The sequence below is a fragment of the Cherax quadricarinatus genome, chromosome 81, assembly GCF_038502225.1.
Source record: "Cherax quadricarinatus isolate ZL_2023a chromosome 81, ASM3850222v1, whole genome shotgun sequence".
Lineage (NCBI taxonomy): Eukaryota > Metazoa > Arthropoda > Malacostraca > Decapoda > Parastacidae > Cherax > Cherax quadricarinatus.
Genome location: NC_091372.1, coordinates 12,146,765 through 12,164,724, shown reverse-complemented (window position 1 = coordinate 12,164,724; position 17,960 = coordinate 12,146,765).

Here is a 17,960-nt window from a genome sequence, read left to right as displayed (position 1 = left end):
CGAGAGCAATAGAGCGATGGCTTGACACACTGGCCTGAGGTGGCCTGTGAAGAGCTCATGCATGCAGGGAGCAAAGCTCCTGATCATGGGTGACTTTAACCACAAGGAGATAGATTGGGAGGGAACTTGGACCCTCACATAAAGGGGCCAAGATGCTTGGAGGTGGCTAAGATGATGGAGGTGGGTACTGGAGGGGAAGCTTCAAGTGTACCAACCATGGGGTCACTGCAATGGGCAAGAGAGAGAGGGAGGATAGACCAAGCAAGGCTGGACTTAGTAATTCACCTTCAGTAGTGCAGATATCGAGGACATCATCAATGACATGAAAGACCTTTGTAGGGCCAGTGACCACGTGGTTGATGTAAGCTTGAATACACGAGTGAAGAGCTGCAAGAGGTGGAGGGAAGAAGCAAAGGAAGAGCCAGGAGCCGAATGAAGCCAAACTACAAGCAAAGGGGGACCTGCACAGGAATGAGGAACTACCTGAAACTGGGAGGTTCAGTGGGATAGAGAACTGGCAGGAAGCTGGTTAATGAGATAGATGGAATATGTAGCAATAAAATGCAAGGAGGCTGAGGAGAGGTGAAATTCATGGCGTAACAGGAGTAATGAAAAAGTTGTGGATGAGCCCATGGTTTACCCAAGGTCCAAAGGCAGGGAGGCAAAGCCAAGTGTGCTAGGGAATGGAAGAAATGTAGATGGCAAAGGAATCCCTAGGGAGGCTAAGGAGAACAGTCGTAGAGCCAGGAAATGAATATGCACAGATAAGAAGGGGAGGCCCAAAAGACAATATGAAATGACATAGCATAGCTGGAAAAGCCTGGTCTGATCCCTAAACTGTTGTACAGCCACATCCAGGGAGAAGGAAAAAACAACAGTCATGGACCAGGTAATCAGGCTAAGGGCTGGAAGGAGGAGAGACAAGCAGGAAATGACCAGGAAGTATGTAGAAGAACTCAAGCAATAAGAGAGATTCAAAGAAAGTTGTTCTGCAGGAGACAGAAGGGGACTCCAGAAAGACGGAGGTGGGGCACACCTCCAAGTGCTGGACACAGTGCACACAAGCCGAGGAAGAAGGGTGAAGAGGAGGCTTCTGAGTGAAGCTAGATACCTCCAAAAGGCAATGGGAGACCCAGATAACATCTCCTGCTGGGTATTAAGAGAGGGAGCAGAGGTAGCTTATGTGTACCCCTAACAACAATATTCAATACATCTATCGAAACAGGGAGATTGCCTGAGGCATGGAAGACAGCAAATGTAGTCCCAATCTTTAAAAAAGGAGACAGACATGAAGCATTAAACTACAGACCAGTGTCACTGACATGTATAGTATGCAAAATCATGGAGAAGATTATCAGGAGAAGAGTGGTGGAACACCTAGAAAGGAATGATCTCATCAACAGCAGCCAGCATGGTTTCAGGGACGGGAAATCCTGTGTCACAAACCTACTGGAGTTCTATGACATGGTGACAGCAGTAAGACAAGAGAGAGAGGGGTGGGTGGATTGCATTTTCTTGGACTGCAAGAAGGCGTTTGACACAGTTCCACACAAGAGATTGGTGCAAAAACTGGAGGACCAAGCAGGGATAACAGGGAAGGCACTACAATGGATCAGGGAATACTTGTCAGGAAGACAGCAGCGAGTCATGGTACGTGGCGAGGTGTCAGAGTGGGCACCTGTGACCAGCGGGGTCCCGCAGGGGTCAGTCCTAGGACCAGTGCTGTTTCTGGTATTTGTGAACGACATGACGGAAGGAATAGACTCTGAGGTGTCCCTGTTTGCAGATGACGTGAAGTTGATGAGAAGAATACACTCGATCGAAGACCAGGCAGAACTACAAAGGGATCTGGACAGGCTGCAGAACTGGTCCAGCAATTGGCTCCTGGAGTTCAATCCCACCAAGTGCAAAGTCATGAAGATTGGGGAAGGGCAAAGAAGGCCGCAGACGGAGTACAGTCTAGGGGGTCAGAGACTACAAACCTCACTCAAGGAAAAAGATCTTGGGGTGAGTATAACACCAGGCACATCTCCTGAAGCGCACATCAACCAAATAACTGCTGCAGCATATGGGCGCCTAGCAAACCTCAGAACAGCATTCCGACATCTTAATAAGGAATCGTTCAGGACCCTGTACACCGTATACGTTAGGCCCATATTGGAGTATGCGGCACCAGTTTGGAACCCACACCTAGCCAAGCACGTAAAGAAACTAGAGAAAGTGCAAAGGTTTGCAACAAGACTAGTCCCAGAGCTAAGAGGTATGTCCTACGAGGAGAGGTTAAGGGAAATCAACCTGACGACACTGGAGGACAGGAGAGATAGGGGGGACATGATAACAACATACAAAATACTGAGAGGAATTGACAAGGTGGACAAAGACAGGATGTTCCAGAGATTGGACACAGTAACAAGGGGACACAGTTGGAAGCTAAAGACACAGATGAATCACAGGAATGTTAGGAAGTATTTCTTCAGCCACAGAGTAGTCAGTAAGTGGAATAGTTTGGGAAGCGATGTAGTGGAGGCAGGATCCATAAATAGCTTTAAGCAGAGGTATGATAAAGCTCACGGCTCAGGGAGAGTGACCTAGTAGCGATCAGTGAAGAGGCGGGGCCAGGAGCTCGGAGTCGACCCCCCGCAACCTCAACTAGGTGAGTACAACTAAGTGAGTACTCACATTAACACACACACACACACACACACACACAAGTCACCTACCTCACACACACACACACACACACACACACACACACACACAAACACACACACACAAACACACACACACACACACAAACACACACACACACACACACATACACACACACACACACACACACACACACACACACACACACACATACACACACACACACACACACACACACACACACACACACACACACACACACACACACACACACAAACACACACACACACACACACAGTACGTGAGAGTTACAGTATACATTAGAAGTTTAATCCATACCAACTGCCCACTACGCACCCAGTGACTTGTTGCTCCAGCTGTCATCGGCATCAAGGACCCACACCACCCTCATGTACCCTTTCTTCCCAGCCTTGATATTGCTAGAAGGTTTTTGATCCAAGTAACAGAAGTCACCTTCCCCTGAAGATCATAGGTGATTTACACTATATATGATAATTGTACCTATGTGTCCCGTAGCTCGATTGGTAGCGCACTCAGCTCACACACTGAGATCCGTAGTTCGATCTCCGGCACGGGTGGAGACATTGGGATGTATTTGCTTAAGACACCTGTCCATGTTCACCTAGCAGTAAAATAGGTACCTGAGTGTTAGTCAACTGGTGTGGGTCGCATCCTGGGACAAAATTGACCTAATTTGCGGGAAGTACTGTGTATAACAAGGGACTTTCTATATAGTAGTATGTCATTGATGTCAGCTATGGTCTGTATAAGTTGTATCATGTAACCTGGAGTTTACCTGGAGAGAGTTCCGGGGGTCAACACCCCCGCGGCCCGGTCAGTGACCAGGCCTCCTGGTGGATCAGAGCCTGATCAACCAGGCTGTTACTGTTGGCTGCACGCAAACCAACGTACGAGCCACAGCCCGTTCCCCAGAGGCTTAGGACGGCCGATGTTTCGACCATCCTGGATCATTATCAAGGACGGACCGAAATGTTTTGGGTTTCCCCTACACAATGTTGATCATGAATAAATATGAATATAAAGAGAATGGAAGAGAGAATGAGAGTGGAAGCAGCAGCAGCAGCAGCAGCAGCAGCAGCGGAGAACAGCAGCGGCAGCACGCAGCAGCAGCAGCAGCGCAGGCAGCAGCAACGGCAGCGGCAGCACGCAGCAGCAGCAGGCAGCGGCAGCAGCAGCAGCAGGCAACAGGCGGCAGCAGGCACAGCAGCGGCAGCGGCAGGCAGCAGGACGGCAGCAGGAGCAGCAACGGCAGCAGCGGCGGCGGCAGCAGCAAGCAGCGGCAGCAGCAGCGGAGGCAACAGCGGCAGCGGAACAGCAACGGCAACGGCGAGGCAACAGCAGCAGCAGCGGCACGGCAGCGGCAGCGAACAGCAGCAGCAGGCGGGCGGCAGCGGCAGCAGGCAGCAACAGCAGCAGCAGCGGCAGCAGCAGCAGCAGCAGCAACAGCAGCAGCAGCAGCAGGCAGCAGGCAGGCAACAAGCAGCAGGCAGCAGCAGGCGGACAACAGCAGCAGCAGCAGGCAGCGGCAGCGGGCAGCAGCGGCAGGCGGAACAGCAGGCGGCAGCAGCAGCAGCGGCAGCGGGCGGCAGCGGCAAGCAGCAGCAGCGAGCAGCAACAGCGGGGCAGCAGCAGCGGCGGCAGCAGCGGCAGCAGCGGCAGCAAGCAGCAGCAGCAAGGCAGCAGGCGGCAGCAGCAGCAGCAGCGGCAGCGGCAGCGGCAGCGGAACAGCAGCAGGCAGGCAGCGGCAGCGGCGCAGCAGGCAGCAGCGGCAGCGGCAGCAGCAGGGCAGCAGCGGCGGCAGCGGCAAGCAGCGGCAGCAGCAGCAGCAGCGGCAGCAGCGGCAGCAGCGGCAGCGGCAGCAACGCGGCGGCGGCAGCGGGCAGCAGGCAGCAGCGGCAGCAGCAGCAGCAGCAGCGGCAGCAGGCGGCGGCAGGCAGCGGCAGGGGCAGGCAGCAGGCAGCGGCAGCAGCAGGCAGCAAGGCGGCAGCAGCACGGCAGCGGCAGCAACAGCGGCGGCGGCAGCACAGCAGCAGCGGCGGCAGCAAGCAGCAGCAGCGGCAGCAGCAACGCAGCAGCAGCGGCAGCAGCAGCAACAGGCAGCAGCAGCAGGCAGCAGCAGCGGCAGCAACGGCAGCGGCAGCGGCGGCAGCAGCAGCGGAACGGCAGCAGCAGCAGCAGCAGCAACAGCAGCAGCAGCAGCGGAACAGCAGCGGCAGGCAGCAAGCAACGCGGCAGCAGCAGCAGCGGCAGCAGCAGCAGCAGCAGCGGCAGCAGCAGCGGCAGCGGAACAGCAGCGGCAGCAGCGGCGGCGGCGGCAGCAGCAGCAGCAGGCAGCAGCAGCGGCAAGCGGCAACGGCAGGCGGCAGCAGCAGCAGCAGCAAGCAGCGGCACGCAGCAGCAGCAAGCAGCGGCAAGCAACAGCGGCAGCAAGGTAGCAGGCAGCAGCGGCAGCAGCAGCAAGCAAGGCAGCGGCAGCGGCTAGCAGGCAGCACAAGCGGCAGCGGCAGCAGGCAGCGGCGGCAGCGGCGGCAGCGGCAGCGGCAGCGGCAGCGGCGGCAGCAGCAGGCGGCGGCAGCAACAACAGCAGGCAAGCAGCAGCAGCAGCAGCAGCAACAGCAGCAGCGAGCAACAGCAGCAGCAGGCAGCAGCAGCAGCAACAGCAGCAGCAGCAACAGCAGCAGCAACAGGCAGGCAGCAGGCAGCAGCAGCGAACAGCAGCAGCAGCAGCAGCGGCAGCAGCAGCAACAAGCAGGCAGCGGCAGCGGCAGAACACGCAGCACGGCAGCGGCGGCGGCAGCGGCGCAGCGGCGGCAGCTTATGAAGCAGCTCAGCAGCAGCCATCCCCGCAACAGCGGCAGCAACAGCAGCAGCGGCGCCCATCAGTAGCTCCTCCACTACAACTACTACCACCATCAGTAGCCCCTCCACCACTAACAGCACCATCAGTAGCCCCTCCACCACTACTACCACCATCAGTAGCTACTACCACCATCAGGAGCCCCTAGCCCCTCCACCACTACTACCACCATCAGTAGCCCCTCCACCACTACTACCACCATCAGTAGCCCCTCCACCACTACTACCACCATCAGTAGCCCCTCCACCACTACTACCACCATCAGTAGCCCCTCCACCACTACTACCACCATCAGTAGCCCCTCCACCACTACTACCACCATCAGTAGCCCCTCCACCACTACTACCACCATCAGTAGCCCCTCCACCACTACTACCACCATCAGTAGCCCCTCCACCACTACTACCACCATCAGTAGCCCCTCCACCACTACTACCACCATCAGTAGCCCCTCCACCACTACTACCACCATCAGTAGCCCCTCCACCACTACTACCACCATCAGTAGCCCCTCCACCACTACTACCACCATCAGTAGCCCCTCCACCACTACTACCACCATCAGTAGCCCCTCCACCACTACTACCACCATCAGTAGCCCCTCCACCACTACTACCACCATCAGTAGCCCCTCCACCACTACTACCACCATCAGTAACCCCTCCACCACTACTACCACCATCAGTAGCCCCTCCACCACCACTACTATCACCATCAGTAGCCCCTTCACCACAGCCACTACCACCATCAGTAGCCCCTCCACCACTACTACCACCATCAGTAGCCCCTCCACCACTACTACCACCATCAGTAGCCCCTCCACCACCACTACTATCACCATCAGTAGCCCCTCCACCACTACTACCACCATCAGTAGCCCCTCCACCACTACTACCACCATCAGTAGCCCCTCCACCACTACTACCACCATCAGTAGCCCCTCCACCACTACTACCACCATCAGTAGCCCCTCCACCACAACTACTACCACCATCAGGAGCCCCTTCACCACTACTACCACCATCAGTAGCCCCTCCACCACAACTACTACCACCATCAGGAGCCCCACCACCACAGCTACTACCACCATCAGTAGCCCCTCCACCACTACTACCACCATCAGTAGCCCCTCCACCACTACTACCACCATCAGTAGCCCCTTCACCACTACTACCACTATCAGTAGCCCCTCCACCACTACTACCACCATCAGTAGCCCCTCCACCACTACTACCACCATCAGTAGCCCCTCCACCACTACTACCACGATCAGTAGCCCCTCCACCACTACTACCACCATCAGTAGCCCCTCCACCACTACTACCACCATCAGTAGCCCCTCCACCACTACTACCACCATCAGTAGCCCCTTCACCACTACTACCACCATCAGTAGCCCCTCCACCACTACTACCACCATCAGTAGCCCCTCCACCACTACTACCACCATCAGTAGCCCCTCCACCACTACTACCACCATCAGTAGCCCCTCCACCACTACTACCACCATCAGTAGCCCCTCCACCACTACTACCACCATCAGTAGCCCCTCCACCACTACTACCACCATCAGTAGCCCCTTCACCACTACTACCACCATCAGTAGCCCCTCCACCACTACTACCACCATCAGTAGCCCCTCCACCACTACTACCACCATCAGTAGCCCCTCCACCACTACTACCACCATCAGTAGCCCCTCCACCACTACTACCACCATCAGTAGCCCCTCCACCACAACTACTACCACCATCAGGAGCCCCACCACCACAGCTACTACCACCATCAGTAGCCCCTCCACCACTACTATCACCATCAGTAGCCCCTTCACCACAGCCACTACCACCATCAGTAGCCCCTCCACCTCTACTGCCACCATCAGTAGCCCCTCCACCACTACTACCACCATCAGTAGCCCCTTCACCACTACTACCACCATCAGTAGCCCCTCCACCACTACTACCACCATCAGTAGCCCCTCCTCCAGCATCACCAACACTGAGGGTGGAGGGTTCAACCTCTCAGAAGACACTGAAGGGAGAATAAGAGTATATCAGATAAGGAGACTTGTTGATTTCTGCCATTGTTATGTTAAATATTTTACTACATTTAGTTCTGGTTGCCCACCCTGGCGTGCCCACCCTGGCGTGCCCACTTGGCCCACTTCGTCCTACCCACCATCCTGTATAATGTTAAAGAACCAGTCACTCCGTCTCTGTAGTAACATTAGCTGCGCCAGGAGACGCAGTGCCAACGTAGTGTACACTCACTTTGCGAAAGCTTTGGGAATGGGTGGTTTTGATAAGAACCTGCCTGGTGTGGGCCAGTAGGCCTTCTGCAGTGTTTTTAAGTGCAATAGCACACTACTTCCAAATCTGCGCGTTGAAACAACGTCTTACGAGAGCAGGAGGCTCGATAGCTTGAAAAATACACCTCCATTTGAGAGCAAAATGTTTAGGGTGTCCCGTAGCTGGGGTGGTAGCGCACTCAGCTCACACACTGAGGTCCGTGGTTCGATCCCCGGTACGGGTGGAAACATAAGGACGTGTTTCCTTAAGACACCTGCTGTACATGTTCACCTAGCAGTAAAATAGGTACCTGAGTCTTAGTCGACTAGTGTGGATTGCATCCTGGGATGAAATTGACCTAATTTGCGGGAAGTACTGTGTATAACAAGGGACTTTCTATATAGTAGTATGTCATTGATGTCAGCTATGGTCTGTATAAGTTGTATCATGTACTGATAGAAATAAAGATTATTATTATTATTATTATTATTATTATTATTATTATTATTATTATTATTATTATTAATTAGAAAGAAAGTTGCAAACTAGAAGAAAGTGATATATATGGTTGGTAAGAAGAGTAATGACGTAGGTAAGACCTGAAGAGGACAAGGATACATTGCAAGAGTTCATCAGTCTGCAAATATGGTCGGAAAACTGAAGGAGGTGAGTGGGGGGTTGTACCCTGCGGCAAGGCAGTGAGTGGGGGGTTGTACCCTGCGGCAAGGCAGTGAGTGGAGGGTTGTACCCTGCGGCAAGGCAGTGAGTGGGGGGTTGTACCCTGCGGCAAGGCAGTGAGTGGGGGGTTGTACCCTGCGGCAAGGCAGTGAGTGGGGGTGGTACCCTGCGGCAAGGCAGTGAGTGGGGGGTTGTACCCTGCGGCAAGGCAGTGAGTGGGGGGTTGTACCCTGCGGCAAGGCAGTGAGTGGGGGGTTGTACCCTGCGGCAAGGCAGTGAGTGGGGAGTTGTACCCTGCGGCAAGGCAGTGAGTGGGGGGTTGTACCCTGCGGCAAGGCAGTGAGTGGGGGGTTGTACCCTGCGGCAAGGCAGTGAGTGGGGGGTTGTACCCTGCGGCAAGGCAGTGAGTGGGGGGTTGTACCCTGCGGCAAGGCAGTGAGTGGGGGGTTGTACCCTGCGGCAAGGCAGTGAGTGGGGGGTTGTACCCTGCGGCAAGGCAGTGAGTGGGGGGTTGTACCCTGCGGCAAGGCAGTGAGTGGGGGGTTGTACCCTGCGGCAAGGCAGTGAGTGGGGGGTTGTACCCTGCGGCAAGGCAGTGAGTGGGGGGTTGTACCCTGCGGCAAGGCAGTGAGTGGGGGGTTGTACCCTGCGGCAAGGCAGTGAGTGGGGGGTTGTACCCTGCGGCAAGGCAGTGAGTGGGGGGTTGTACCCTGCGGCAAGGCAGTGAGTGGGGGGTTGTACCCTGCGGCAAGGCAGTGAGTGGGGGGTTGTACCCTGCGGCAAGGCAGTGAGTGGGGGGTTGTACCCTGCGGCAAGGCAGTGAGTGGGGGGTTGTACCCTGCGGCAAGGCAGTGAGTGGGGGGTTGTACCCTGCGGCAAGGCAGTGAGTGGGGGGTTGTACCCTGCGGCAAGGCAGTGAGTGGGGGGTTGTACCCTGCGGCAAGGCAGTGAGTGGGGGGTTGTACCCTGCGGCAAGGCAGTGAGTGGGGGGTTGTACCCTGCGGCAAGGCAGTGAGTGGGGGTTGTACCCTGCGGCAAGGCAGTGAGTGGGGGGTTGTACCCTGCGGCAAGGCAGTGAGTGGGGGGTTGTACCCTGCAGCAAGGCAGTGAGTGGGGGGTTGTACCCTGCGGCAAGGCAGTGAGTGGGGGGTTGTACCCTGCGGCAAGGCAGTGAGTGGGGGTTGTACCCTGCGGCAAGGCAGTGAGTGGGGGGTTGTACCCTGCGGCAAGGCAGTGAGTGGGGGGTTGTACCCTGCGGCAAGGCAGTGAGTGGGGGGTTGTACCCTGCGGCAAGGCAGTGAGTGGGGGGTTGTACCCTGCGGCAAGGCAGTGAGTGGGGGGTTGTACCCTGCGGCAAGGCAGTGAGTGGGGGGTTGTACCCTGCGGCAAGGCAGTGAGTGGGGGGTTGTACCCTGCGGCAAGGCAGTGAGTGGGGGGTTGTACCCTGCGGCAAGGCAGTGAGTGGGGGTTGTACCTTGGGTTGTACCCTGCGGCAAGGCAGTGAGTGGGGGTTGTACCCTGCGGCAAGGCAGTGAGTGGAGGGGTTGTACCCTGCGGCAAGGCAGTGAGTGGGGGTTGTACCCTGCGGCAAGGCAGTACCCTGCGGCAAGGCAGTGAGTGGAGGGTTGTACCCTGCGGCAAGGCAGTGAGTGGGGGGTTGTACCCTGCGGCAAGGCAGTGAGTGGGGGGTTGTACCCTGCGGCAAGGCAGTGAGTGGGGGGTTGTACCCTGCGGCAAGGCAGTGAGTGGAGGGTTGTACCCTGCGGCAAGGCAGTGAGTGGGGGGTTGTACCCTGCGGCAAGGCAGTGAGTGGGGGGTTGTACCCTGCGGCAAGGCAGTGAGTGGGGGGTTGTACCCTGCGGCAAGGCAGTGAGTGGGGGGTTGTACCCTGCGGCAAGGCAGTGAGTGGGGGGTTGTACCCTGCGGCAAGGCAGTGAGTGGGGGGTTGTACCCTGCGGCAAGGCAGTGAGTGGGGGGTTGTACCCTGCGGCAAGGCAGTGAGTGGGGGGTTGTACCCTGCGGCAAGGCAGTGAGTGGGGGGTTGTACCCTGCGGCAAGACAGTGAGTGGAGGGTTGTACCCTGCGGCAAGGCAGTGAGTGGGGGGTACCCTGCGGCAAGGCAGTGAGTGGGGGGTTGTACCCTGCGGCAAGTGAGTGGAGGGTTGTACCCTGCGGCAAGACAGTGAGTGGGGGGTTGTACCCTGCGGCAAGGCAGTGAGTGGGGGGTTGTACCCTGCGGCAAGGCAGTGAGTGGGGGGTTGTACCCTGCGGCAAGGCAGTGAGTGGGGGGTTGTACCCTGCGGCAAGACAGTGAGTGGAGGGTTGTACCCTGCAGCAAGGCAGTGAGTGGGGGGTTGTACCCTGCAGCAAGGCAGTGAGTGGGGGGTTGTACCCTGCAGCAAGGCAGTGAGTGGAGGGTTGTACCCTGCGGCAAGACAGTGAGTGGGGGGTTGTACCCTGCGGCAAGACAGTGAGTGGTGGGTTGTACCCTGCGGCAAGACAGTGAGTGGGGGGTTGTACCCTGCGGCAAGGCAGTGAGTGGAGGGTTGTACCCTGCGGCAAGGCAGTGAGTGGGGGGTACCCTGCGGCAAGACAGTGAGTGGGGGGTTGTACCCTGCGGCAAGACAGTGAGTGGAGGGTTGTACCCTGCGGCAAGGCAGTGAGTGGGGGGTTGTACCCTGCGGCAAGGCAGTGAGTGGGGGGTTGTACCCTGCAGCAAGGCAGTGAGTGGGGGGTTGTACCCTGCGGCAAGACAGTGAGTGGAGGGTTGTACCCTGCGGCAAGGCAGTGAGTGGGGGGTTGTACCCTGCGGCAAGGCAGTGAGTGGGGGGTTGTACCCTGCGGCAAGGCAGTGAGTGGAGGGTTGTACCCTGCGGCAAGGCAGTGAGTGGGGGGTTGTACCCTGCGGCAAGTCAGTGAGTGGGGGGTTGTACCCTGCGGCAAGGCAGTGAGTGGGGGGTTGTACCCTGCGGCAAGGCAGTGAGTGGGGGGTTGTACCCTGCGGCAAGACAGTGAGTGGAGGGTTGTACCCTGCGGCAAGGCAGTGAGTGGGGGGTTGTACCCTGCGGCAAGGCAGTGAGTGGAGGGTTGTACCCTGCGGCAAGGCAGTGAGTGGGGGGTTGTACCCTGCGGCAAGGCAGTGAGTGGAGGGTTGTACCCTGCGGCAAGGCAGTGAGTGGGGGGTTGTACCCTGCGGCAAGGCAGTGAGTGGGGGGTTGTACCCTGCGGCAAGGCAGTGAGTGGGGGGTTGTACCCTGCGGCAAGGCAGTGAGTGGTGGGGTTGTACCCTGCGGCAAGGCAGTGAGTGGGGGGTTGTACCCTGCGGCAAGGCAGTGAGTGGGGGGTTGTACCCTGCGGCAAGGCAGTGAGTGGGGGGTTGTACCCTGCGGCACGGCAGTGAGTGGGGGGTTGTACCCTGCGGCAAGGCAGTGAGTGGGGGGTTGTACCCTGCGGCAAGGCAGTGAGTGGAGGGTTGTACCCTGCGGCAAGGCAGTGAGTGGGGGTTGTACCCTGCGGCAAGGCAGTGAGTGGGGGTTGTACCCTGCGGCAAGACAGTGAGTGGAGGGTTGTACCCTGCGGCAAGGCAGTGAGTGGAGGGTTGTACCCTGCGGCAAGGCAGTGAGTGGGGGGTTGTACCCTGCGGCAAGGCAGTGAGTGGGGGGTTGTACCCTGCGGCAAGGCAGTGAGTGGGGGGTTGTACCCTGCGGCAAGGCAGTGAGTGGGGGGTTGTACCCTGCGGCAAGGCAGTGAGTGGGGGTTGTACCCTGCGGCAAGGCAGTGAGTGGAGGGTTGTACCCTGCGGCAAGGCAGTGAGTGGAGGGTTGTACCCTGCGGCAAGGCAGTGAGTGGGGGGTTGTACCCTGCGGCAAGGCAGTGAGTGGAGGGTTGTACCCTGCGGCAAGGCAGTGAGTGGGGGTTGTACCCTGCGGCAAGGCAGTGAGTGGAGGGTTGTACCCTGCGGCAAGGCAGTGAGTGGGGGTTGTACCCTGCGGCAAGGCAGTGAGTGGAGGGTTGTACCCTGCGGCAAGGCAGTGAGTGGGGGGTTGTACCCTGCGGCAAGGCAGTGAGTGGAGGGTTGTACCCTGCGGCAAGGCAGTGAGTGGGGGGTTGTACCCTGCGGCAAGGCAGTGAGTGGGGGTTGTACCCTGCGGCAAGGCAGTGAGTGGGGGGTTGTACCCTGCGGCAAGGCAGTGAGTGGGGGGTTGTACCCTGCGGCAAGGCAGTGAGTGGAGGGTTGTACCCTGCGGCAAGGCAGTGAGTGGGGGGTTGTACCCTGCGGCAAGGCAGTGAGTGGGGGGTTGTACCCTGCGGCAAGGCAGTGAGTGGGGGTTGTACCCTGCGGCAAGGCAGTGAGTGGGGGTTGTACCCTGCGGCAAGGCAGTGAGTGGGGGGTTGTACCCTGCGGCAAGACAGTGAGTGGGGGTTGTACCCTGCGGCAAGGCAGTGAGTGGGGGTTGTACCCTGCGGCAAGGCAGTGAGTGGGGGGTTGTACCCTGCGGCAAGGCAGTGAGTGGGGGGTTGTACCCTGCGGCAAGACAGTGAGTGGGGAGTTGTACCCTGCGGCAAGACAGTGAGTGGAGGGTTGTACCCTGCGGCAAGACAGTGAGTGGGGGGTTGTACCCTGCGACAAGGCAGTGAGTGGGGGGTTGTACCCTGCGGCAAGACAGTGAGTGGAGGGTTGTACCCTGCGGCAAGACAGTGAGTGGGGGGTTGTACCCTGCGGCAAGGCAGTGAGTGGAGGGTTGTACCTTGCGGCAAGGCAGTGAGTGGGGGGTTGTACCCTGCGGCAAGACAGTGAGTGGAGGGTTGTACCCTGCGGCAAGGCAGTGAGTGGGGGGTTGTACCCTGCGGCAAGACAGTGAGTGGAGGGTTGTACCCTGCGGCAAGACAGTGAGTGGAGGGTTGTACCCTGCGGCAAGGCAGTGAGTGGAGGGTTGTACCCTGCGGCAAGACAGTGAGTGGAGGGTTGTACCCTGCGGCAAGGCAGTGAGTGGGGGGTTGTACCCTGCGGCAAGACAGTGAGTGGAGGGTTGTACCCTGCGGCAAGACAGTGAGTGGAGGGTTGTACCCTGCGGCAAGGCAGTGAGTGGAGGGTTGTACCCTGCGGCAAGACAGTGAGTGGGGGGTTGTACCCTGCGACAAGGCAGTGAGTGGGGGGTTGTACCCTGCGGCAAGACAGTGAGTGGAGGGTTGTACCCTGCGGCAAGACAGTGAGTGGGGGGTTGTACCCTGCGGCAAGACAGTGAGTGGGGGGTTGTACCCTGCGGCAAGGCAGTGAGTGGAGGGTTGTACCCTGCGACAAGGCAGTGAGTGGGGGGTTGTACCCTGCGGCAAGACAGTGAGTGGAGGGTTGTACCCTGCGGCAAGACAGTGAGTGGAGGGTTGTACCCTGCGGCAAGGCAGTGAGTGGGGGGTTGTACCCTGCGGCAAGACAGTGAGTGGAGGGTTGTACCCTGCGGCAAGGCAGTGAGTGGGGGGTTGTACCCTGCGGCAAGACAGTGAGTGGAGGGTTGTACCCTGCGGCAAGACAGTGAGTGGAGGGTTGTACCCTGCGGCAAGGCAGTGAGTGGAGGGTTGTACCCTGCGACAAGGCAGTGAGTGGGGGGTTGTACCCTGCGGCAAGACAGTGAGTGGAGGGTTGTACCCTGCGGCAAGACAGTGAGTGGGGGGTTGTACCCTGCGGCAAGACAGTGAGTGGGGGGTTGTACCCTGCGGCAAGGCAGTGAGTGGAGGGTTGTACCCTGCGACAAGGCAGTGAGTGGGGGGTTGTACCCTGCGGCAAGACAGTGAGTGGAGGGTTGTACCCTGCGGCAAGACAGTGAGTGGGGGGTTGTACCCTGCGGCAAGACAGTGAGTGGGGGGTTGTACCCTGCGGCAAGGCAGTGAGTGGGGGGTTGTACCCTGCGGCAAGACAGTGAGTGGAGGGTTGTACCCTGCGGCAAGACAGTGAGTGGGGGGTTGTACCCTGCGGCAAGACAGTGAGTGGGGGGTTGTACCCTGCGGCAAGGCAGTGAGTGGAGGGTTGTACCCTGCGGCAAGGCAGTGAGTGGAGGGTTGTACCCTGCGGCAAGGCAGTGAGTGGAGGGTTGTACCCTGCGGCAAGGCAGTGAGTGGAGGGTTGTACCCTGCGGCAAGACAGTGAGTGGGGGGTTGTACCCTGCGGCAAGGCAGTGAGTGGAGGGTTGTACCCTGCGGCAAGGCAGTGAGTGGAGGGTTGTACCCTGCGGCAAGACAGTGAGTGGAGGGTTGTACCCTGCGGCAAGGCAGTGAGTGGAGGGTTGTACCCTGCGGCAAGGCAGTGAGTGGGGGGTTGTACCCTGCGGCAAGACAGTGAGTGGAGGGTTGTACCCTGCGGCAAGACAGTGAGTGGAGGGTTGTACCCTGCGGCAAGGCAGTGAGTGGAGGGTTGTACCCTGCGGCAAGACAGTGAGTGGAGGGTTGTACCCTGCGGCAAGGCAGTGAGTGGGGGGTTGTACCCTGCGGCAAGACAGTGAGTGGAGGGTTGTACCCTGCGGCAAGGCAGTGAGTGGAGGGTTGTACCCTGCGGCAAGGCAGTGAGTGGGGGTTGTACCCTGCGGCAAGGCAGTGAGTGGAGGGTTGTACCCTGCGGCAAGACAGTGAGTGGAGGGTTGTACCCTGCGGCAAGGCAGTGAGTGGGGGGTTGTACCCTGCGGCAAGGCAGTGAGTGGGGGGTTGTACCCTGCGGCAAGACAGTGAGTGGAGGGTTGTACCCTGCGGCAAGACAGTGAGTGGAGGGTTGTACCCTGCGGCAAGGCAGTGAGTGGAGGGTTGTACCCTGCGGCAAGACAGTGAGTGGAGGGTTGTACCCTGCGGCAAGACAGTGAGTGGGGGGTTGTACCCTGCGGCAAGACAGTGAGTGGAGGGTTGTACCCTGCGGCAAGGCAGTGAGTGGAGGGTTGTACCCTGCGGCAAGACAGTGAGTGGGTGGTTGTACCCTGCGGCAAGGCAGTGAGTGGAGGGTTGTACCCTGCGGCAAGACAGTGAGTGGAGGGTTGTACCCTGCGGCAAGGCAGTGAGTGGGGGGTTGTACCCTGCGGCAAGGCAGTGAGTGGGGGGTTGTACCCTGCGGCAAGGCAGTGAGTGGAGGGTTGTACCCTGCGGCAAGGCAGTGAGTGGGGGGTTGTACCCTGCGGCAAGGCAGTGAGTGGAGGGTTGTACCCTGCGGCAAGGCAGTGAGTGGGGGTTGTACCCTGCGGCAAGGCAGTGAGTGGAGGGTTGTACCCTGCGGCAAGGCAGTGAGTGGAGGGGTTGTACCCTGCGGCAAGGCAGTGAGTGGGGGGTTGTACCCTGCGGCAAGACAGTGAGTGGAGGGTTGTACCCTGCGGCAAGGCAGTGAGTGGAGGGTTGTACCCTGCGGCAAGGCTGTGCGTGGGGGTTGTACCCTGCGGCAAGGCAGTGAGTGGGGGTTGTACCCTGCGGCAAGGCAGTGAGTGGGGGGTTGTACCCTGCGGCAAGGCAGTGAGTGGGGGTTGTACCCTGCGGCAAGGCAGTGAGTGGAGGGTTGTACCCTGCGGCAAGACAGTGAGTGGAGGGTTGTACCCTGCGGCAAGACAGTGAGTGGAGGGTTGTACCCTGCGGCAAGACAGTGAGTGGAGGGTTGTACCCTGCGGCAAGACAGTCCTCAAACTGCTTTAAGGGACTGACTACCTGCTAATAAGGCTTATAGAATTGTCCTATCTCCAGTGTTGTATTCGTCTGTAGTCTTTGACTGAAGAAGCTTGTTGTAACAGGCGAAACGTTTGGGCACTAAATATGCCCAATACACAAATAACCCTGACTACGACGTTTTGCTCCGACTTGCGTAGTTTCCCCCGTCTACTGATAACATGTTATTTTTCCACTATAATCTACTTTGTCTATCATTACTATCACACTTCTTTGGTCTGTCTCGTAAAGTGAAGTCCAGGATCTTTATTTAATTTATGGTATAACTTAACCAATATTTGAGCACAATTGTCTTGTACAGGTCTCACCTTTATATATATATATATATATATATATATATATATATATATATATATATATATATATATATATATATATATATATATATATATATATATATATATATATATATATATATATGTCGTGCCGAATATGTAAAACTGGTCAATTAGCAAGAACTCATTTAAAATTAAGTCCTTTCTAAAATTTTCTCTTATACATTTAAAGATATATTTTTTTCATTAATGTTAATGTAAAATTTATAATTTTGCACCAAAAGGAACTTAGAAAACTTACCTAACCTTATTATAACGAGAATAATTTATTTTAGCCTAACTCAACTAAATATATTTTAGATTTGTTTACAGTAATTTAATACTAAACAAACACAGTAAAATATATTTTTTTTCGTTAGGTTCAGAATGATTTGGGCGAAAATATTGCATACACAAATTTTCGCTTGTCTTATATGGCAAGATGAGCGTTGCTATTTAAGCCAAGATTGCAAGTTGTGCCTATTCGGCACGACATATATATATATATATATATATATATATATATATATATATATATATATATATATATATATATATATATATATATATATATATATATATATATATATATATATATATATATATATATATATATAGGTCTGTATATCCTAGTAAGGAGAAATCGAAGTTTGATTCATGAGGAATGTAGCTCCAGTTCCTGGGTTCAAGAGCCCTTCAGCGGGATCGAGGCACTCAAATGAATTATTATTATTATTATTATTATAATCATAACCAAGCGCTAAACCCGTAAGGGGACTCTGTAGTTAAATGGAGCATTATGCTACATGATATCAGTGGATCGAGTCTAGACTTGTGGCATGACTGTTGACCTTTGTTTATGATGTGTTGTTCAAGGTTGTCTAAAGTAACTGTGGTGGGGTATTATCACACCCTGTGTAGTGACCCTGTGTAGTGACCCTGTGTAGTGACCCTGTGTAGTGACCCTGTGTAGTGACCCCTTGTGTAATGACCCCTTGTGTAGTGACCCCTGGTGAAGTGACCCTGTGTAGTGCCCCTGGTATAGTGACCCATGGTGTAGTTACCCATGGTGTAGTTACCCATGGTGTAGTTACCCATGGTGTAGTTACCCATGGTGTAGTGACCCTGTGTAGTGACCTTGGTGTAGTGACCCTGTGTAGTGACCCCTGGTGTTATGACCCCTGGTGTAGTGACCCCTGGTGTAGTGACCCTGTGTAGTGACCCTGTGTAGTGACCCTGTGTAGTGACCCTGTGTAGTGACCCTGTTGTAGTGACCCTGGTGTAGTGACCCTGTGTAGTGACCCTGTGTAGTGACCCTGTGTAGTGACCCTGTGTAGTGACCCTGTGTAGTGACCCTGTGTAGTGACCCTGTGTAGTGACCCTGGTGTAGTGACCCTGTGTAGTGACCCTGTGTAGTGACCCTGTGTAGTGACCCTGTGTAGTGAC